The sequence below is a fragment of the Pleurodeles waltl genome, chromosome 12 (genome assembly GCF_031143425.1).
Source record: "Pleurodeles waltl isolate 20211129_DDA chromosome 12, aPleWal1.hap1.20221129, whole genome shotgun sequence".
NCBI lineage: Eukaryota > Metazoa > Chordata > Amphibia > Caudata > Salamandridae > Pleurodeles > Pleurodeles waltl.
This window is the reverse complement of record NC_090451.1, coordinates 213,523,161-213,545,101: the sequence shown is the minus strand read 5'-3', so window position 1 is coordinate 213,545,101 and position 21,941 is coordinate 213,523,161. Positions and strand designations below refer to the sequence as shown.

The 21,941-nt window shown below is 47.6% G+C and overlaps 1 protein-coding gene across 1 annotated transcript in view; it reads left to right on the top strand.

Annotated features, from left to right (window-relative positions):
- The window catches only part of SPATA2L (spermatogenesis associated 2 like), a 94,231-nt gene that overhangs the window by 7,031 nt on the left and 65,259 nt on the right, over positions 1 to 21,941 (top strand). Inside the window, exon 2 of the mRNA XM_069218555.1 lies at positions 3,207 to 3,265. The gene's annotated coding sequence lies outside the window, so the exon portion shown is untranslated. The remainder of the gene's footprint in view (positions 1 to 3,206; positions 3,266 to 21,941) is intronic.

Genomic DNA, 21,941 nt, shown 5'->3' with positions numbered 1-21,941 from the left:
AGTGATGGTGAGCGGACAAATCATTGTGTTGGGTGCCATATGGTGGTATTTCTTTACAGGCTGCAGCAGATTCTAGTTCACCATATACAATTATTTCACATTCAGTGTGGAAAAAGAATTTTGTACAAGTCGTAGGATCTCATTTGGAACCTGACGATATTAATTCAGAAGGTTACACTGAAAAAACATTCTATATACTTGATTTTAGAAAACGTACATTTAAATGTGAAAACATACATGCCATTTGTAAGTTATACATTGCTGCTATTCAACGACCAGTTTTGTGTTGGAAAGATCAGATGACTTTGGATTACATTTTAGACCCTAACAACCCATAACAAGTTTTGGTTGCATGTGGCAGCAAAGTATTTTACTGATATATTTAATGGTTAAATAGGAAAACTGAAGGGATTTGCACATCAAATTAGAGTTAAAGCTAATACTATACTTAATACGTTGAGGACAGACCACAGGCTTGTGTGGCTATGCTCCCCTCAACCTATTCAGAATATGCTACAGTCACCGCACCCAGAGTCTTTTTAAGCAGGAAAGCACAGGTTAATAAAAACCTCTCTTCTTCCAGGATTTCCAGGGGGTAATTTTAATGTCCTTTTGTGTTTTGACACAGTCCATATACACCAGCCTTCTGGGTTCAAAAAAGAAAACCAACAGAAAGGGAAAGTTCACTGAGCCATACTGGCATTTGAACTTAGGAGAAAAGATCTCCACAAAGAGCTTGGCAAGGAGGCTGTTGGGTATTGCAACCGCCTCTCCACCTGGCGAGAAGTATGACCCAATAATGAAGCACGCCCCCTCGCTCGGTAAGAGTCCTGTAACCTAACAATGGGATACCCTGAAATTAGGTACTAACACCATGCAGCCAAAAAACAGGTGGGAATCACAAGCAGATACAGGTCTAAAACGTCATATTATTTCTTACATGCTTCAAGCTTTGAGAGGATGTATGATGGACCAATCAATCAATCCACCTCTCACTTCCCATACTGTTATTGCTACTGGTTGGAATAAACATGATGGGAAAGATCTAAAAAATAATTTCTGGGAAGTAAGAAGCAAACTAACAGTGGAGGAGATACTAATTTTGGGTAGGGGTGGAGATGAGGCCTCTGCTCTTTGCCATGAAGGTCATTCTAATATTACTTGCATTAAGCATAATGTAAAGAATTTATATTGCTGGCCAAAAATTGACCTTGATACAGAAAGATTTGCTAGGAGCTGCACAAAGTATGAAACAGCTGATGACGAGTAAAAAGCTTCAAACCAGTCATTGAACTCTTTAGGTTGTCTCAACTAGCTGTGGCAAGAAATTGTTTGATAAAAACATTATTGTGTTGATTGATATGTTTTAAAGGTGAATTGAATTGTGCATAGTGGATAAAGTAAATACCATATATGTAATTAAATTCTTAGAAGGGGTATTTTTAAGAGCGGTCCTTCCCACATCTATTCTAATGGACAGTGGAGTACAATTTATATCTGATAAAATGGCTAATTTTCTTTTTACGTGCCGGAATTAAACAGAAATTTACCAAACTTTATCGTCCCATAAGTAATGATATAGTGGAAATGGCTATCAAATTAACTAAAGGAACTATATAATTTGCTAACAACAGAAAGAAAAATTGGAAAATGGAGTTAAAGAAAATGCTGTGGGCCAATAGAAAGAATCCTTTTGATTCCTTAGGAGAGAGTACATTTGCTTTAATGAGAGGGTCCATACCATACTCTAAATTTAATCCAGGATAGATGGAGAGAGGTGAATTAGTAAAATGTAACCAGGGTGAAAGATTGTATCTATACCTAGGAGGTCCAAAAGCTGTAATAAAAAAATTGCAAGTTGGTGCAAAACACTTTAGCCCGCGTTCTGCTCAAAAGCTCCCAGATGCAACTTTGCGAGGCAGGTCCTGGGTGCCTTTTGCTGGGTACCTGTCGAGCAGAGGGTCAAATTTAAATCCCTACGCATTGCCCAGAGGGCACTTTGTACTAAAGGCCTATTAATCCTTAGACACCTGATCTCCCCCTACACATTCAGCAGAGCCCTCTGATCTACCTATGCCCAGAGTTTCCTCCATTAGAAGAATGAGAAGCGGAGTTTGGTTCTTTAGCTCAAATGTGGCCAAACTTTGGAACATACTTTCCCTGACGATGAGGCTCACTGACAATGAACTTAGATTCCACAAACTCCTTAAAAGTTGCCTGTTTGACAAATAACAGCACCTGTGTACTACGGTGGACTCTGTGTTGCGTTGCCAGCATTGGGATGCCTATGAGTAGCCATGCGCAATATAAATACACATAGAATAGTATAGAATCTTCTCTTCTCAGAATAAAAACACATTGTATTGTGAGTAGTTGTATTCAGCTGTTAAAATGGAACCTGAGTGCAGCTTTTCCCTAACTAATATTCTCATGGATTGCACCACATTATGTTGCATAATTTGCCTTTTCTTCCTAATATTGCCAACACTGACACATAATTCCAGTGGCCCTGAATATAGCGAATCTCAGTTCTTAAGCAAACTTTAAAAGATACAGTAGGGTTCGCATAACTGTAGTCGTTTGACAAATTAGCTAACCATCCCCCTTGGCAAGCCATTTTATTTGGTTAAGTGTTTTTAATTGGCTTTTGGCTAGATAAAGCAGCATCATATTTTCAGTGTTCAATCACTGTAATATCAAATACAAAGTGTCACCCACATAAGAATCTTGATTTCTCTGTATTTCCTGACAATAATAGTTTTGAAACCAAGTATTCGAATGATTTCATGAAACATAAAGCGGTTTGCTTTGAACGCACTCCAGGTATGTTTCTTGGTTTCAATAACCATTATTGTCTTTCAGGTCTACCACTGTTACATTGCGTCTGTTTTTATGTTTTGTACTTCTACATCACAGTGTCACCCAGCCAACATACTATGTGACAGTTTCATTCTAGTGCTTAAGGCACTGTGTGGGGGTTGGGTCATAGACAACAATAGAGGCAAGGTTTCTAATTAGGTTTAAGACTATTTATTCATATTCTGGTAGTGTCTAGATTACTTTTTGGATAAAGTTAAGTAAAAAAAAAGCAATAAAAAGCTACCTGCCCTTTATATAGGTTTTCATCACATCCCTTGGGTAGGGGATGGAAAGTTCTAGTCTTGGTCCTAAGGTGGTGATGCTTTTTTTTTTACTTCTTCCCTCAGTGTCTCCCATCGGACAAGGCTGTCGTCGTCTCTCCCTCAGAGGAAAGGAGAACACTCAGGTAAGTATTTAGCTCTAGGAATAATGTGGGCCTCCTTTCTATTTTATATACTACTGTCTTTTAGTAGGGTCTACTACATTCATGATCCCAAAGGGTAGTAATTTTCCTGTCTATTCCCCATTCCCTCCCTCTCCCTCTGATAGGGGCACAGTTTCTGGTCATACAAGAAAAAAAAAAGAATATACAAACCTACGAATGGGCTTTTTTTATTCCCAAGAGATGTTTTTCAGGAGTGTCAAATAAAAGCAGTCTTGGACCTTTAAAGTGAGGTGACTTATTTTAGGGAAATACCTTCTTTGCTTTAAAGGCATTAGTCTTTGTTGGGGGCAGTGTTTGGCCTGCCTGATAATTTACAGGCTTTTCTAGTGTCCCTTAATTTGCTCTCGCCACCTTCCCAATATATAGCTCCACTCTACAGGGAGTGCAGAATTATTAGGCAAATGAGTATTTTGACCACATCATCCTCTTTATGCATGTTGTCTTACTCCAAGCTGTATAGGCTCGAAAGCCTACTACCAATTAAGCATATTAGGTGATGTGCATCTCTGTAATGAGAAGGGGTGTGGTCTAATGACATCAACACCCTATATCAGGTGTGCATAATTATTAGGCAACTTAACAAAAAACAAATATATACCCATTTCAATTATTTATTATTACCAGTGAAACCAATATAACATCTCAACATTCACAAATATACATTTCTGACATTCAAAAACAAAACAAAAACAAATCAGTGACCAATATAGCCACCTTTCTTTGCAAGGACACTCAAAAGCCTGCCATCCATGGATTCTGTCAGTGTTTTGATCTGTTCACCATCAACATTGCGTGCAGCAGCAACCACAGCCTCCCAGACACTGTTCAGAGAGGTGTACTGTTTTCCCTCCTTGTAAATCTCACATTTGATGATGGACCACAGGTTCTCAATGGGGTTCAGATCAGGTGAACAAGGAGGCCATGTCATTAGATTTCCTTCTTTTATACCCTTTCTTGCCAGCCACGCTGTGGAGTACTTGGACGCGTGTGATGGAGCATTGTCCTGCATGAAAATCATGTTTTTCTTGAAGGATGCAGACTTCTTCCTGTACCACTGCTTGAAGAAGGGGTCTTCCAGGAACTGGCAGTAGGACTGGGAGTTGAGCTTGACTCCATCCTCAACCCGAAAAGGCCCCACAAGCTCATCTTTGATGATACCAGCCCAAACCAGTACTCCTTATCCACCTTGCTGGCGTCTGAGTCGGACTGGAGCTCTCTGCCCTTTACCAATCCAGCCACGGGCCCATCCATCTGGCCCATCAAGACTCACTCTCATTTCATCAGTCCATAAAACCTTAGAAAAATCAGTCTTGAGATATTTCTTGGCCCAGTCTTGACGTTTCAGCTTGTGTGTCTTGTTCAGTGGTGGTCGTCTTTCAGCCTTTCTTACCTTGGCCATGTCTCTGAGTATTGAACACCTTGTGCTTTTGGGCACTCCAGTGATGTTGCAGCTCAGAAATATGGCCAAACTGGTGGCAAGTGGCATCGTGGCAGCTGCACTCTTGACTTTTCTCAGTTCATGGGCAGTTATTTTGCGCCTTGGTTTTTCCACACGCTTCTTGCGACCCTGTTGACTATTTTGAATGAAACGCTTGATTGTTCGATGATCACGCTTCAGAAGCTTTGCAATTTTAAGAGTGCTGCATCCCTCTGCAAGATATCTCACTATTTTTGACTTTTCTGAGCCTGTCAAGTCCTTCTTTTGACCCATTTTGCCAAAGGAAAGGAAGTTGCCTAATAATTATGCACACCTGATATAGGGTGTTGATGTCATTAGACCACACCCCTTCTCATTACAGAGATGCACATCATCTAATATGCTTAATTGGTAGTAGGCTTTCGAGCCTATACAGCTTGGAGTAAGACAACATGCATAAAGAGGATGATGTGGTCAAAATACTCATTTGCCTAATAATTCTGCACTCCCTGTATTTAGGCAATGGCGCAAGGGTTCCTTTTCCCTCCTTTATAATGCCATGCACCTCAGGGTGCTGCATCAAACTATGCGACCAGGTGCGCATACAACGGTTCACCTCATGAAGCCTTGTGCCTCTAGGAACTTGGTGGGATCCTGGCACCAGCATGGTCTGGTCGAAGGCTGGTAGGCACTTGGGCTGCTCGTGTTGCCTCCCAAGGTCCTCAACTCCTGGTCTGTGGGTCAATCCTCATGTTCAGGCATTAACTGGGATTACCATGACATGCATGAGCCCCATGTTAGTCTTCTATTCTGCCTGCATCTAATTCACGGGCCGAAGTTAGCCTGTTATTCTGCTAGCACCTTATTTGCAGATATTAGCATCTTATTTGAGCAGCATCTTATTTGCAAGCAAACTTTTGTATAAAAAAACATTTAATTTGATGACCCTTGAGTAATTCAGCCAACTCCATTTTATCAGACTTTGCATTGCCATACTACGAGCATGTTGTTTTTCATTCACAGCACGTACCACTGTTACGTCTATTGGGATTTAGGGCCTCATTAAGAGTCTGGCGGTCTGAAACCCAGTCCACGAGACCTGTAAAGAGGAGACTGTCGTGGAGCTGGCGGTCTCCCCCCCGGCCCAATTATAAGGTTTCCACTGGGTTGACCGTTGGAAACCTCTGATATCAGAGGTTTCCGCCGGTTAGCCCAGTAGAAACCGTGCAGCGGGACAGAGGGTGCCCACTCAGCACCCTTGGAATGTGCACTGCCATAGTCGACAGTACGCATTCCGAGGGTGCTGGGCAGGGGGCCTCTGCACTGCCCACACCATGGTCATGGACAGTGCAGGGGGCCCCCTCTGGTCCCCAGCAGTAGGTTTCTACCAGCCTTTTCATAGAGGGATCCCGCCATGAAAAGGCTGGCAGAAAGTGGACTCATGATCAGCACAGCTGTGGCTGAGCATGAATAAGACCTCCGTCAGCCAGTCGGGAACCATGTTCCTGGCGGGGGCGGCGGTATTGACTGCCAGGGTCGTAATGTCGCGGTCGGACCACCTTGAGTGTGGCGGTTCGGAATGCCAATGTCGTAATGAGGCCCTTAGTCTGAACTAAGAAGCTTTCCACTAACACATGGGCCAACTGTGCTACTCTCAAAATGTACATTAATTTTAATAAAAGAACCGCAATACCTGGATGTAAACTGTCTGAAGCGATCCAAATTGTTTCAAGAGATGGCACCAAACGGCTTACCATAACCTCAACGCATTCCTATGCAGTTACATCTGAATAAATAATAATACTTGTCCTAAAGGAAAATGGCATCAGCTCACAAATATGTATGTTGTTTTTCAAACACACCACATTCCCCTACAAGGTCCATAGGGATTTATCCTACTAAGCAATATTTAGAACTGGACCCAACGTGCCGCCCTCAAGCTAATGCATTCATATTGAATTATAGAGGAATAAGTAAACATCCCTTCCATAATGAAGATCAACTTGGTTCTCCAAAAGTCATACTGATCATAATAAAGAGAGCATCCCTCTACTCTACCTGGTTGTAAATCATCTGAGCCGAGCAAAATTTCTCACAACAGATGGCATCAACCAATATGAGTTGTTGTGGCCCTCTCGCTCCGCCGGACTCATACTCGCACACAACCCATGCATACACAGAACTAGATCAGGAGAAAAACTGTCTCTTACACTGCTCCTAAATCATGGAATGGCATTCCACTACACATCAGAGCATCCTCCTATCTTCTCAAATTCCACAAGAAGCTGAAGGCCTGGCTTTTCAATTAACTAACCTACCGTAGGCAAGGCTAGGCACACACACCTGCTCTATGCCTGGATACCCTTGCGGGTGATAGTGCGCTTTACAAATACACAATAAAGGGAGGTACATTCAGCAAAGATACTTTTATTTCATAGTCAAGTACCATCTCTGTTAAGTTAATATATACATAATGTGAAAAGATGTTGGCCTGCCGGGTGGAGTTTATATATTTATAGAAAGTTTGAATGTGTGTACACACCTTGCCCCAGTAATGTTGATGGTGAATAATTTTGGCACCTCCTCTAGTTTGAAAGTCAATTTGGGAAAATCTTGTGTTTCCCCCTAAAATCAAAGATCTCATTGGCTATGGCAAATAAGGTTGAGACCCCTTATTGTAGGGGCATCGCTGTGATTAAGTAACCGAGGTGTGGTTTTCTCGCACCAGAGATAACTTATTGACTGGAACTTGGGAAAAACACTGAACACATCAAGGTATTCAGTGAAATTCTCGGGTACATGTCCAGTGCCAGCAATCAGTAGGGTGGCCATACAAAAATGGTTATGCTTACTATACTGTTGTGAGGTTATTTTATGGGCACTTTATTTTAGCCATAGGCCTGATGCTTGTGCCCTTCAGCCTAGTAACAATTAATTTTATTTTCTGAGCAGTACTTCTGCAGTGATGTCTTTATTTTCTTTTATCCTATACACTTTTACCCCAGAAACTGTTTTCATTCTTTTTAGTCTGGCATTCTCAATTCTGTGCTCTGCTCAAGGTTGCGTCCGATGTTGTTGCTGGCACAGACTGGAACACCACAATCTCTCCCACTCAACAGAAACATGTGTGTTCTTATGTTAGGGCAGTTTTCTTAGAACACCAGCTGTTTTATTATAAAAGATCTCTTTGCTCTCTATACGTTAGAGGAGGAGTTACCGCCAGAAAATTGCCACCACATGCTGTTGCTCCATTGCAGCTGTCTGCTGAGACTTGACGTCTTTCCTGCTTACATGGGAGAGGACTCTCAGTGGACCAACAGCCCTCATCGCTACTACCATATTCAGGTATGGGGATGGTGTCTTCCTAGGGATCCTGAAGGTGGATTAGGGTAATCACTGCTGTGCTCTAATGTAGTACTGTAGTGGTATAGGTAGGAATTCCAACACCTAGCATTCTAACACTATGGTGGGACTTTTATGTTTCACTTTCTTTGTCACTGGTGTGTTATTATAATGTCATTATCCTAGTCAGTGCAATACATGCCATTTTTTCTAGAACGCAGTTGATTCAATAAAAATACATCAAACCAATTCCTGCTTCTGTTTGTCTTTGCATGTGTGAGACGAGTGTAACGGAGAGAAAAGAAAGAGATCTGTACACCACAATTTCCCCTGATAAATCAGAATTTCATGCGTACGGCTGCCACAAATAACCGCTACTTTTAGGTGCTGGTGAAGTACTGCTAACTGGCCGAAAGGGTTAGGCCGACAGTTGCCACAAGGTGTGGAACTGGATTCAGTTCCCCATAACCTGGTGGTACTGCCGCCCGAATCCAGAAGTCTGATTGGTACAATGAGAGCCACCATGACAATACACCTTCATAAACATACCAGTGGTTATTCTCATACATGTCAATAGACCTGATTCATTCAGGAGACACCAGATTTGTAAAGGTAAAAATGGCTTTCTTTTTGCTATCTCCCACCCAAAATTGCCTCTTGTTCGATAGAAGTCCATGGAAGAAACACATTTTCCTGACTAAATCAAATCAAGTCATACTTTATTTCGACCATTGGCCATAAAAGTTACACATAAAATTAAAATAAAATGCATTCATTATCATTGTGCTCTCAAAGTGACTTAAGTTAAGATTTAGAGTAAAAATAACTTTTCTAAAACCTTCAGATACTAGCATAAAAAACAATCATAGGCAATAGCCTGCTGTAATCCACTGATGTTCCCAATACATAATTCAACATTTAGATTCCAGAATTTCTAAAACATCTATATCAAAATAAGAAAATAATTTAGTTGTTTAAAAATTATCAAAATAGTTAAAAGATAGTTAGATTCAAAGTTCCCAACTAACACCATTATCAATATAAAAACCAGACGCCCCAGCCCAAGGTTTAAAGTGCAAGGCTGATATTAAAAAATGGCACAGTTTCATAATAATTTAGATAACATAATTTGACAAAAAGAATCTTCTGCCTACATGGTCATAAAAGCTGGTTTTGATCACAGTCGAATCATTAGAGACACGTGCACGGTGTAATGAAAACTTATTTCATATCTTAAAGCAATTATCAAGTTCGTATTAGATTGGCACAGAAATCAAACAGATACATAAAAATAGCTTGTTACAGCTAACACAGGTAAAAAAAAAAAAAGCAAAAACAGAGGAAAATTGCCTGCGTGTTACCTAAGTACCTAAGAGAGATCTATTCCAAGGCCCTGCCCAAACCACATGGTCAAATGAATCTTGCCCAAGGTGCGGGCTAGGCACTAGGACCTGGCACTGTAATAGCCCTATGGCAAATAGACCAAGCTTCTCACAGATATTTGGTAACCGCACTTACTACCAGAGAGGATGGGTCATATTTTCAAATTCTATAAGCATCTGCACGATCATACAAGAGCAAAGCCTTACACAATGGGATGATCCATCTTTCCCTTGGGCTCTTGTATAGGGGGCAGAAGAAAAGCACATGTTCAGTTGACTCAACACATAGATTGCAATATATACATTTGTCGGCCTCAGAGCTATTCTGCAACCAACAGGCAGTAAAACTTTTAACTGGCTAGGTACCATAGCTGAACTGGAGAAATAGAGCACAAGAGCGAGCAGGTATTGGGAGATCTAGGAATTGCTCGGGACATGGCTCCTGTTTAATGAGCAGAGAATCTGCTCGTTAGCCTTCTCCCAATATCTCAATTTGACCAATGGGATACCATTGGCTGGGATCGACTCGGGCCTCTCCCAAAATTGGGGAAGCCCAGATCGTCCCAGACTGATTTCATTTCCCTCAGCCATCTGACCTTTTACCAGTTGCTTTGGTTCCTTGTAAGAACTTTAATAGCCTTGCGGAAAGGTTCTAGCTCCTCTGTTTTCCAGAGGCGGATTCAATATAAAAGGGGCCTCAAACCTGCTGCATCTTTGATGCTATTCATCCCGAGATCAAATCTGAGAGGGATCATTGGGGTACCTTTCCCTATCCTGGCTATATGCCTGATAAAATGTTTTTCTTTAATGTGTAGTGCGTCACGTTCTCTCTGAAAGCCCCATAGCTCTGCACCATACAGTGCAGCGCCCCGGATCTGTGCTTTATAGATTTCTGCAATGGGATTTAGTGAGGGGGTAACTATAACTCTGGCTTTACGTCCCAAAGCCCCTCCTCCTTGACATATTATATGAGCTCCTTTTCTAATATGTGCATCCCATCCACCTGAATCCATCAGCCTAATCCCTAGGAAATCAAACTCATTAACCCTTTACAATGAGATAGAGTTCATGAATATGCTGGCTTTCACTTTCTTCTTTCGCGAACTGCAGACCATAAACTTAGTTTTCCCGACATTGACTTCTAGGCCAAAATCTCTACAGAATAGACAAAATTGGTTGACCAGATTTTGCAATCCCAGCGGTGATTGTGACAAGATGATAGTATTGTCCGCATAGAGCAGTCCTGGGATTTTCTTACCTGCCAACCTAGGTGAATCATTATTGCAATTAGTTAGATACTTAATACAGTTGTTTATGTACAAGAGAAAGAGGGTAGGGGCGAGGACACAGCCTTGCCTTACTCGTCTCTCAATGGAAACTGGATCTGTTAGTTCACCATCCTTATCACTTCTGATTCCGGCAAAAGTGCCTTCATGAAGTCAAACAAGGTTTGGAAGACCTGTAGGGACTTCCATGTTTGTCAATGTCAGCCATAATTTACTCCTGGGTACCAATTTGAAGGCCGCTCGAAGGTCAATGAAGGCCACATATAGGTTTCCACCTCCGATCTCCACTGTCTTCTATTTGGTTGATAAAAACCTCAGGACTTGGTCTATTGTGCTAACCGCAGGTCTGAAACCCGCCTGTAGGTCAGAGATGGCCCCACTTTCTGAGATCCAATCCTCTAAGTGAAACAAGATACGCTTCATGAAAATTTTCTAAAAATTATCGAGCAGGCTTATTGGACGATAGTTAGAAGGGTCGTAAGGTCTGTCTTTCTTAAAAAGGGGGACTATCTCAGCTCCCTTCCATTTACAAGGAATAGGTGCTTCTGCAGCAACTGCATTACAAACCTTGTTCAAGTAGGGGGCCTAGATATCGGGTCTGACTTATAGAAATCACCAGAAATTTTATCAAGACCCGGGGCCACTTGAGGGAAGCTATTGCGGCCTTAGTTTCAGCTAGAGAGAACTTGATTGAAGGAACACCAATTTCCCTAGTGCTAGTCGACTCCCTGAGATTCGGTTCATTAATCCCTGAGTAGAGTGATTCAAAATTATTTACCTATACTACCGGGAGAATAGAAGTACCAGGCAAGGGCCGGGGATCACCACTGTCATTTGAGATCAGCTTCCAAAATTTGGAGGCATCATTAGCTCTTGCGACCTCCAGGAGAGCAGCCCATCGCTTCTCCCAACTTCTTTGTGCCTTGGAAAGTTCCCGCATGTAGCTCTCTCTTTATTGTCTTTTTGGCTCTCTAATCCCCATTCTCATGCCCCTCAGGAATTTATGCTTGGCTTCCCTGCATGAATGGTTGAACCACCTCATACTGCACCCGTTTCTTATTTTGGCGACCGCTTCTTTGGTAAAATATGTTTTCAAGGAATTCAATAGTTCCATATGAGCAACCAGGAGCCTGTTATCATACTCAGATAAATGGAGCATATGCTCCATTTGATATGCCAAAAGACTAGGGGGGTCATTACAACCATGGGGACGGTGTTAAAGGTGCGGTAATACCGCAAACAGGCCGGCGGACAAAAAAAGGGCATTATGACCGTGGCGGAAACCGCCAACATAGACAGCCACTTTAACACTCCGACCGCCACGGCGGTACAGACAAGCAGCGCGGCGGACACTGCCAACAGACAGGCGGAAGACAATGTACCGCCCACAGTATCACAACCCGCCAATCAGCCACCTTTTCCGGGGCAGATTCACCGTGGATAAAAACACGGCGGAAACAGCTTTTGCAATGGGAAAACGCTCACCTCTACACATCCCACGAGGAAGGAGGCCACCATGGAGCCGGAATTACAAATCCTCCCTGCCCTTGTCTTCCTACTCATCTACGAACACCAGCGCCGGCGAAGACAACGGTGAGTACTGCACCTACGACATAGGGTAGGGGGGAGGCAAAAGTCAGGGGGACACACACATAACACCCCCACCCTCGCACATTACAACACACACACCAATGCATTACCAAACATCACAGTAACAACCCACAACCCCCCCCCCCCCGGAAGAATGCAAAGACAAAACGAAATCAGTTCAAACATTGTAATGTATCAAAATACATGTATCAAATATATACAGATATATATAAACACATTCAAAAGTATATACATTATGAGAAGTAGTGCAGATATGCACATATCAATGTCCGTGCACCACTGGGCCAAAAATGCATGGGTGAGGCCCACACAAGATACCTGTCCACAAACGGAGAGAACACTGCCGGGGCATCAGAGAGAAATACAACAGGCACCTCAGGGGGAAGGGAAGGGGGGGCACCTCAGCCGGATTACAGCACCACGCCACATCCACGACGGGGCTCCATGCCCATTGATGTATCCTGGGGAGTGCAAAGCTACAGGTTCTCAAGTCTCTCCAGTGGGTGGGTTGCCCACTGCCATATCCTGGGGAGTGCAAAGCCACAGTCTCTCAAGTCTCACAAGTGGGTGGGTTGCCCACTGCCATATCCTGGGGAGTTCAAAGCCACAGTCTCTCAAGTCTCACAAGTGGGTGGGTTGCCCACTGCCATATCCTGGGGAGTGAAAAGCCACAGTCTCTCAAGTCTCACAAGTGGGTGGGTTGCCCACTGCCATATCCTGGGGAGTGAAAAGCCACAGTCTCTCAAGTCTCACAAGTGGGTGGGTTGCCCACTGCCATATCCTGGGGAGTGCAAAGCCACAGTCTCTCAAGTGGATAACAGCCTCCACTGGTTCTGGAGGGGGACTGGTGCCCAGAGTGCTTCATCCTGTGAAGGACAGAGGTAGTGGATGGATCTCTCCACTGGTTCTGGAGGGGGAATGGTGCCTAGACTGGATTAGGCTCCCCGTGACAGTTCCTGTCCCGTCACTGTTCCAGCTGTACATGGGATAACGATGCTTGATGTGGCGGTCTATTCCTTCTGCAGCGGTGCTCTGCCCTGTTCAGCGGTGCTTTGCCATGGCGGTCTCTGACCTGTTCAGCGGTGCTTTGCCCTGTTCAGTGGTGCTTGCCCTGTTCAGCGGTGCTTTGCCATGGCGGTCTCTGACCTGTTCAGTGGTGCTCTGCCCTGTTCAGCGGTGCTTTGCCATGGCGGTCTCTGACCTGTTCAGCGGTGCTTTGCCATGGCGGTATCTGACCTGTTCAGCGGTGCTTTGCCCTGTTCAGTGGTGCTTTGCCATGGCGGTCTCTGACCTGTTCAGCGGTGCTTTGACCTGTTCAGCGGTGCTTTGCCATGGCGGTCTCTGACCTGTTCAGCGGTGCTTTGCCCTGGCGGTCTCTGACCTGTTCAGCGGTGCTTTGCCCTGTTCAGCGGTGCTCTGCCCTGTTCAGCGGTGCTTTGCCATGGCGGTCTCAGGCCTGTTCAGCGGTGCTTGCCCTGTTCAGCGGTGCTTTGGCCTCTTCATCGGTGCTCTGCCCTGTTCAGCGGTGCTTTGCCTTGGCAGTCTATGACCTGTTCGGCGGTGCTTTGCCCTGTTCAGCGGTGCTTTGCCCTGTTCAGTGGTGCTTGCCCTGTTCAGCGGTGCTTTGCCATGGTGGTCTCTGACCTGTTCAGTGGTGCTCTGCCCTGTTCAGCGGTGCTTTGCCATGGCGGTCTCTGACCTGTTCAGCGGTGCTTTGCCATGGCGGTCTCTGACCTGTTCAGCGGTGCTTTGCCCTGTTCAGTGGTGCTTTGCCCTGTTCAGCGGTGCTCTGCCCTGTTCAGCGGTGCTTTGCCATGGCGGTCTCAGGCCTGTTCAGCGGTGCTTGCCCTGTTCAGCAGTGCTTTGGCCTCTTCATCGGTGCTCTGCCCTGTTCAGCGGTACTTTGCCTTGGCAGTCTCTGACCTGTTCGGCGGTGCTTTGCCCTGTTCAGCGGTGCTTTGCCATGGCGGTCTCTGACCTGTGCATTGGTGTGTGGCATGATGGTCCCTCATTCCCCAGCGGGGCTGTGGCAGCCGGGGCCCTCCTGGGCACTGACTCCGACGGTGTTCTCCTGACCAGTGACGATACTTCTGCCCTCCTGGGCACTGACTCCGGCGGTAGTGGTCTCCTGACCAGTGACGATACTTCTGCCCTCCTGGGCACTGACTCCGGCGGTGGTCTCCTGACCAGTGACGACGGTGATGGCGGTGCCGCCCTTCTCCGCCTTGCTGCTCACACCAGGCTGTGCAGACTTCTTCTGGCCCTTCACCACCTTTGGAGGAGTCACAGCTGACTCTGCAATCCCCCTGGGACCCTTGTGAGTAGTTTTGCCTCCAGGAGTCTTCACCCGCTCCCGTCGGCCACTTTCCAACTTTAGATGCTTTACAGGGGGTGGGCTGGCAGTGCCTTGGCTCCGTGTCACACTGCCTGCCCTGGTGGCCGGTGCACTCCACACACCTGTAACACGCACCACTGGTACTGGAGTCTTTTTGGCTGAGGCGCTACTACAGGACTGATGAATTGGAGGGGTGGGGGCAAAGAGGTCAACGTTGCAGAGGGACAGTTTCTGACGGACACTGGGATGGGTAGCTGGAGGTGGTCTGGGAGTGGAGGAAGAGGAGGTGGTTGTAGGAGGTGTCACTTTAGGTGTTTTGGGTGCAGGTGCAGGTACTGGAGGCTGTCGTGAGGTGGATGGATGTTGGGTTTGTGGGTGCCTGCGTTTGTGTACTTTGGGAGGGGGCGTCACAGACACACTGGGAGAGGACACAGGGGACGTGTAAATGGGAGTGGGGGTGGTGAGTGCAGGTGAGCGGGGTGTGGTGCTGGGTGTTCTGGTGCGAGTCCTAGTGCCTGTAGATGTAGTGCATGCAGGTGAGAGTGTAGACGATACTGGGAGGGAGGAGGGAGACGACGACGAGGGGGACACAGTAGAGGCAGTGGATGTTGCTGTGTCTGCATGTGGGTGATGCTTGTGTGAGTGCCTGTGGGTTGTGTGGTGCCTATGTTTGCCTGAGCTACTTTTGGGTGTTGAGGTGTATGCATGCTTGTCTGATGGTGTGCTTGGGACAGGCTGGGGTACAGGGGATTGGGTCTGGGTGGAGGAAGTTGGAAGGGGGAGGCTAGAGACAGGGACAATGGCTGCCATCAGTGCTGAGGCCAGAGATTGCAGGGTTCGATGATGGGCAGCCTGACCAGAATGAATGCCCTCCAGGAATGCATTAGTGTGTTGCAACTCCCTTTCTACACCCTGGGTGGCATTCACAATGGTAGACTGCCCAACAGTGAGTGACCTGAGGAGGTCAATGGCCTCCTCACTGAGGGCAGCAGGGGTGACTGGGGCAGGGCCTGAGGTGCCTGGGGCGAAGGTGATGCCCACCCTCCTGGGTGAGCGGGCATGGGGCGAACGCTGAGGGGCTGCGGGAGGGCGGTGCTGGTAGGGGAGGTGGCGGCTGTAACTGTAGAAGTGGGGGGCACAGATGGTGCCGCCACCACAAGGGAGCTCCCATCGGCGGAGGAGTCTGTGTCGCTGGTTGGTGATCCGGTGACCGACGTGTAGCTCCCCTCGCCCTCCGTCCCACTGGTGCATTCTGAGTCCGTGGTGTGGCCCTCCATGGCCATGTGGGATGCAGCTCCCTCGTGCCCCGGTGCCTTTGTACCTCCGCCTGATGATGCTGATGCACAAAAGAACAGGGAGAGCCGAAAAAGGGGGAGGGGACGACAGAAGAAAGACAGGTTGAGTGCATGGCTTACCGCTACCGTTGGCGGAAAATACAGACACAGCAGCCCCCTGCACTACGCCGTGCTCTTGGCCTCTACAGATGCAATTGCTGGGATATAGCCTACATGGCTGTGGTGGACATCTGCACACATGGATGCTACAGGGGCATCTATACCTGTACTTGGCCCACTACTGAGGTGGGGTGGAGTGCCACATGCCCTGCATTACGGAGGGGCCTAGCCTACGTATTTCTGCCTGGCCTAGGTACACCCACAGCCCTCCTCCCCCACCCAGGCCCCTCAACTGCGCGCCAAGTCCCCAGAATGAGAGTGTACTCACCCCCTTGTGTCTGCTGTGATGCCCTCAAGCGCCCATCCAACTCCGGGTAGGCCACAGCCAGGATCCGGATCATCAGGGGGGTCATGGTGCGACGGGCACCCCTCCCACATTGGGAGGCCATCCCCAGCTGAGCCTCCGCCGTCTTCTTGCTCGAGCGGCGAATGTCCTCCCATCATTTCCGGCAGTGGGTGCCCCGTCTCTGGTGGACCCCCAGAGACTTCCTTGGCGATGGCACGCCAAATGTCCTTCTTCTGGTGGGCGCTGACCTACATGACATGCACAGGGGAAGAAGAGAAGTCATTACCAACTGCACCGTCGATGTGAGTGGCCCCCATCTCTACCCTTGCCATGTGGCACATGCATTTACACTCCTTCATGTTCCCTGAACTCTGCCCCCTTCCCTCTTACAACCAGCCCTCTCCACCCAGCCATAGCCCATACAACGTGCTCCCTGTGTACTTACCTGTTGGTCTGGAGGACCGTAGAGTAGCTTGTACTGGGGGAGGACCCCGTCTACTAGCTTCTCCAACTCCTGAGCAGTGAAGGCAGGGGCCCTTTCCCCAGACGCAGCAGCCATTGTGTCTTCCAGACCGAGGTCACAGCAGCACTTGCAGTGTAGGTCCTCTCCTGTCGAAGATCAGGTATCGAGTGATTGAACAGCTAGAAAATGGCAGTCACGTCCGCGGCGGTGCGTATCATCAACGCCGGCGCACTTCGTCATTGGCTCCTGGGACCCATAGGGTCCAATGTTAACCAATGCAGCATTGCGCCGCAGTCTACGACCGCCTTCCGCGATGGTGTACAACTCCAGCGCAGATACCTCACATTCCCATTGTCCCAGTTTAGAGGTCAGGCAGCCGCCATTTCAGGGGCCCACATGGCTTCATTTACTACTGTGTCACACATAGCTAGGCCTACACTCAACACACATACAGGAAGAGTTTTGTGTTTGGTGTCGTGTTCTGTGTATCTGTGGGTACACACCTGGAAATTTGTTGACTCTGTGGTCACTGTTGTCCTTCCTAGGCACCGTCAGCTGGGACATTTGAGAAGATGGCGGAATCCTCCGGTGTACCGACCGCTGGTGGACCTGTTGACAATGGAGGAGTGACATTTAATCATCACCTACAGGTTTGACCGTGCCACTATCCAGGAACTATGTACCCAGTTGGAGCCAGACCTGATGTTACCAATCCGCCATCCCACTGGAATCCCCCCTGACGTGCAGGTGCTGTCAGTGCTCCATTTCCTTGCTAGTGGGTCTTTTCAGACAACAGTGGCCATAGCATCAGGGATGTCCCAGCCTATGTTTTCCAACGTGTTGCCCAGAGTGTTGGCTGCCCTGCTGAAACACGTAAGGAGATACATCGTTTTCCCTGAGGTGGAGGATTTGCCCTCAGTGAAAGGTGACTTCTATGCCCTTGGACATATCCCCAACATCATAGGTGCTATTGATGGGACCCATGTAGCTCTGGTCCCCCCCCACAGGAGTGAACAGGTGTACAGGAACCGGAAGAGTTATCATTCGATGAATGTACAGATGGTATGTTTGGCAGACCAGTACATCTCCCAGGTAAATGCTATGTTCCCTGGCTCAGTGCATGACGCCTACATCCTGCGGAATAGCAGCATCCCTTATATGATGGGTCAACTCCAGAGGCACCATGTGTGGCTATTAGGGGACTCTGGTCACCCCAACCTTTCCTGGCTATTGACCCCAGTGAGGAATCCCAGAACCAGGGCAGAGGGACGCTATAATGAGGCCCATGGGCGGACTAGGAGGGTGATCGAACGCACCTTCGGCCTCCTGAAGGCCAGGTTCAGGTGCCTCCATATGACAGGTGGTTCCCTATTCTACTCACCCAAGAAGGTGTGCCAGATCATCATCGTCTGCTCGATGCTTCACAATCTTGCTTTGCGACGCCAGGTGCCTTTTCTGCAGGAGGATGGTCCAGATGGCGGTGTTGTGGCAGCTGTGGAGCCTGTGGACAGTGATAAGGAGGAAGCTGAGGAAGAAGACATAGACAACAGGGAGTCAGTCATACAGCAATATTTCCAGTGACACACAGGTGAGAACATTTTTTTTTCACATTACATTCACTTTCACACTTCTACCTCTATCCTGTCTGTTATTTAATAGCAGTATTTGGTAACTGAGTTGTACCTTTTCCATTACGGTTTCACAGGTGTGGTTACCAACGTGTGTCATCTGCTTGCATCCTTCAAGGACTTGTGATGTGTGACATAGGTATGTTGGCTTTACAATTGGGAACGCATTTTGACACTGTCATTGATAATACAAATTTACCAAATCACAGACTGACTCCAGATTGTTTTGTGGTTCAAGGGTGTTTATTTAAGTGCTCAAAAATGGAGGGTGGTTGTAAAATGGTGATGGGGGACGGTGGAGGAATGTCCATGGCAGAGTCCAGTCTATTTGTCACACAGGTGCACTGCCCATATGGGCATAGGAAGTGGAGCTGGGGCAGTTTAAGTATGGACAGGGTAACAAAGTGGGACAGTGGGAGGACAATCAGGGTGGTCTCATTTCCTGGCGGGGGTCTTGCCATCTTGCTCTGTCCTGTTCCTGGATCTCAGGGACCGCTTGCGTGGTGGTTATCCGTCTGCAGGGGGTGGGGTGCTGGTGTGGTGGTCCTGTGGCGGGGCGTCCTGTCCACTAGTGCCGGCGGAGGTGGTGGGCAGTTCATCGTCCAGTCTAGTGTCATGGGTCCCTTGGAGTGCCACAGTGTCCCTCATGGTTTTTTGTATGTCCTTCAGCACCCCTACGATGGTGCCCAGGGCAGAGCTGATGGTCCTGAGCTCCTCCCTGAACCCCAAATACTGCTCCTCCTGCAGGCGCTGGGTCTCCTGAAACTTGACCAGGACCGTCGCCATCGTCTCCTGGGAGTGGTGGTATGCTCCCATGATGGAGGATAGGGCCTCGTGGAGAGTGGGTTCCCTTGGCCTGTCCGCCCCCTTTCGCACAGCAGCCCTCCCAGTTCCCCTGTGTTCCTGTGCCTCTGTCCCCTGGACCGTGTGCCCACTACCACTGCCCCCAGGTCCCTGTTGTTGTTGGGGTGGTGGGTTCTCCTGGGTTCCCTGTAGTGGTGGACACACCGCTGATTGATGTGTCCTGGGTACAGAGGTATGGGCCCGCTGGGTGGGTGCTGTGCTGGTGTTACCAGAGGGTGGAAGGTCAGTGTTGGGCTGTGCCTGTGCAAGGGGAACCGACTGTCCCGAGGCCCATGATGGTCCGGGCTGGTCATCAGGATCCAGTAGGGCAGAGCTGCTGTCGTCAATGTGGGCCGCTTCTGTGGGTGGTGTGGAGATGTCTGGACCCTCCTGTGTGGTGACGTTCCGTCGTGGTCCTGCAGGGATATAAGAGCATGATTATTGCATGTGTGTGTGTAATGGTGTGCAATGGGTGGGTGTTTGTGTACCCCAGTGCAAGCATTCCTGTGTGTGGGTTTGTGTGATGATGGTTATGGGTATGTGCAGTGAGCATGCTTTGGTGAGGGGTGACCATGCTTAGTTGTGTCATGCAGGGCTTGGTGTTGGGATGTGTGGTTTGTGTTATTAGTAAATTAGTGAGGAGTTTGAGTGATAGGGGAGGGGAGGGGAGGGAGTGAGGGTGCGGGTGTGTGATGGCATGCAGGTAGGGTGGGGGATATGATAGTTAAGATTTGACTTACCAGTGTCCATTCCTCCACCGACTCCTCCGAGGCCCTCTGGATGCATGATGGTCAAGACTTGCTCCTCCCATGTTGTTAGTTGTGGGGGAGGAGGTGGAGGTCCGCCGCCAGTCCGCTGAACCGCAATGTTGTGCCTGGAGACCACTGAACGCACCTTCCCCCATAGGTCGTTCCACCTCTTCCTGATGTCCTCCCGATTTCTTGGATGCTGTCCCACTGCGTTGACCCTGTCGACTATTCTGCGCCATAGCTCCATCTTCCTGGCTAAGGATGTGTGCTGGACCTGTGAGCCAAATAGCTGTGGCTCTACCTGTAGGATTTCCTCCACCATGACCCTGAGCTCCTCCTCGGAAAACCGGGGGTGTCTTTGGCGTGACATGGGGTGGTTTGGGTGATGTGTGTGGTGGTGTCAGTGTTGATGTGTGTGGTAATGTGTAGTGGTGTGTGGTGTATTGTGCGTGTAATGTTGTATGGGTGATGGTGTTGTGTGCCTCTGTGTGGTGGGGTTCTCAGTTGCTGTGCTCTCTGTCTCTGTGGCCTTCGGTCGTGACTTGTGGTCGTAGGGGTTTGTGGGTGATGTGGGTGTGTGTTTTATATTGTAATGGGTGTGTGGGAGTGGTGTCTGTATGTGTATCAGGTGTGTGTATTTTGAATTGTCGAATGTGGCGGTGTTTCTGTTGGCGTGACGGTGGAGGATTTGTTTTCGCCTGTTTTACACTGACCTTTGGTGTGGCGGACTTGTGTGGGTGTCTGACTTTCGGCGGATTCCGAGATGTGTGTCATAATAGCCGTGGCGGAATTCAGCGGCCACGGCGGTGTGTTGACGGTCTTCTGCACGGCGGTAAGCAGCTTTTACCGCCAAAGTTGTAATGACCCCCTATATATTGATGAAAGGGAGCCTGGAGAGGAATTTACAGCATACCACCTGATGTTCTGTTTTATTTGTTGCAGTAAGCTGGTTCGCATACTTTCTGGAATCGGGGGCCTCTATTGTAGGTAACAAACCCCTGATAGATAGAATCATTGGATCGCGGTTGCTTTCTTCATGTTCTTTTACCATCATATCGACCATATGCCCCCACAAACGAATGTCTAGTAAAAAGTAATCAATATGGCTCCTATATGCTCCACGTCTAAAGGTAGGACAGGGTATAGCGTCTGAGCAAGAACGACCATTACAGGTACGGAGACAATATGCAAGTGTGATATCAACAATCTGGTAAGCCGATCTGCTCATTCTAAGACTTTTACTCAATGCTAATTGCGAGATGCCCCACAGAATGTCCTCTTGAAAGTAAAGCTATTTTGGGCCAGAGTATAAGGCTCAAAAGTAGCATTAAAGTCCCCTGCAATTAAGATGTAATGGGTAGTGGATCTACTGGATATAATGTTATCAAGAATGGTTAAAGCATCAGACTTGCAGTTGCTGCCTGTGCTCCTGCTATTTATTTACCAATAGTAGGAACTTTTCCCTCTTGGTAGATAATATTAAACCATGCGAATCAGCACTGCCCATGTCCACTTCCTTGACCTGGCACTTGAGAGAACTACTAACCCATATTAGTAGTCCACCCGAGGGTCTTCCAGAAGTAACCCTGCGTGCTGGGACCCAGAAACTCTTAAAACAAGGTCTGTACTTGGGCTTGAGAGCCCATGTGCCTTGGAACAGGCATATCTTGTGCTCGTCTATAAAAAGGCCCCAGTTTGGAATTTGCATTTTGGACTCGGGCCAGCTATGTTCCAGCTAAGGGCTGTAACCGGCCTATCATCCTGGGTTTGTGGTACAGACTGTGTGGGGCTCAAAGAGTTCAGGTTACTCATTTAAACTGCCACCAAGCTACCCACTCTAG